Here is a 349-nt window from a genome sequence, read left to right as displayed (position 1 = left end):
TCTGTTGCTTTGTCATAATTGAGAGATGGCTCAAGAACATATGGCTTATCAGTATGGCTAGTTGCGCGAGCGGGCAAGATGCGGGATTGCCCGCTATTTCCAGCAATCCAATAAATTTCTTTATTTACCAAGCTTTTTCGGTCAAAATGCTGGCATTTTTTTTGTTTGTTTCTGCCTGACAAGGGACTTCGGTTACGTCTCGGTCTTCATATGAAAAAGAACTTCCTTTGTGTCGAGTCATCTTGAGCTTAGGTTTGGTCAGCTGCATGCTACAGATTGCCGTTATACGCCCTTAGGAGCTCTTGATTACAGGAAATGATTGCGTGATTATGCTTTTCACGTCAGTTGT

The sequence above is a fragment of the Orbicella faveolata genome, unplaced genomic scaffold (genome assembly GCF_042242905.1).
Source record: "Orbicella faveolata isolate gen_17 unplaced genomic scaffold, um_ofav_v1 contig_36, whole genome shotgun sequence".
Taxonomy (NCBI): domain Eukaryota; kingdom Metazoa; phylum Cnidaria; class Anthozoa; order Scleractinia; family Merulinidae; genus Orbicella; species Orbicella faveolata.
The sequence above is the reverse complement of the archived record's forward strand: the minus strand, read 5'-3'. Positions refer to the sequence as shown.